Below are 1,118 nucleotides of genomic sequence, written 5' to 3'. Positions count from 1 at the left end.
GTGTAACAAACTTTGCTGACCGGGGCTGTAACTGGCCCTTCCACCTAGGAGGCCGGCGGATGTTGGGCGGGCTGCAATAAGCGAGATTTTATCAGGCTAAGTCTTGCCTAGCAAAACAAAACTGTTTATCTAAATAAAATACCAAAGAAAGTAAAGACAAACTATTTCCTTTGCAGAATTCTGAATGTGTTTATTTTGTTGATACTGTTTAGTAGTAAAGAAAAGCAAACAACCCGTTAAAACATAGGCTCTGTTTCCCACCAGTGCAGTTGTCACACAATTCCCCCACTCTTTCCAGAAGTACTTCGTCTTTGTGTTAGGGTAAAGCTATGAGTGCTGTTCACATGTTTTTGAAAGCATAAACAGATGCTAGTTTTGTTGTGATGCTGTCTGGTAGATTGTTCAAATGTTACAATCTTGAGAAATTTACTTCTGCACGCCGTTATCTCAACTCCAACTCTCAACTTAAAACATACATTGTAGGCTCTGTTCCCACCAGTGCAATTGTCACACAATTCCCTTCTCCTTACAGAAGTACTTCGTCTTTGTGTTAGGGTAAAGCTATGAGTGCTGTTCACATGTTTTTGAAAGCATAAACTGATGCTAGTTTTGTTGCAATGCTGTCTAGTGTATTGTTTAAATGTTACAATCTTGAGAAATTTACTTCTGCAAGCCTGTCTCCAAAACTCCAACTCTCCCCCGCCATCTCGATAATTACATCTCTCAACTGCATAATATCACTATGCAATAATTTAACTTTAAATACATCTGCAATTCACACACAGTCAAAAAGGACTATAACGTTGGTTAGCTCCTTATAATATTTGGACAATAAAATCTACAGTCATAATTATATGATGTGGTGTGCAAACCCTTCTTATTTGTAGGTTATATCCACAAAATTCTAGACAGACAACACAAACGGTGCTCAACGTTCAAGTCTTGGCTTTGCAAGCTTTCTCTGTAATTTAAAATCATTACAAATACTCTTCAAGGCTTTCAATTTGCGACACATCTTGAACCGCTGTACACCCACCATCAAACATACCATTTACAACATACATACCTTAACACAGCATAAAGTAACTGCAAAGCAACGTGCAACCATACTGTCATAA

This window comes from Branchiostoma floridae, chromosome 15, assembly GCF_000003815.2.
Source record: "Branchiostoma floridae strain S238N-H82 chromosome 15, Bfl_VNyyK, whole genome shotgun sequence".
Lineage (NCBI taxonomy): Eukaryota > Metazoa > Chordata > Leptocardii > Amphioxiformes > Branchiostomatidae > Branchiostoma > Branchiostoma floridae.
The sequence above is the reverse complement of the archived record's forward strand: the minus strand, read 5'-3'. Positions refer to the sequence as shown.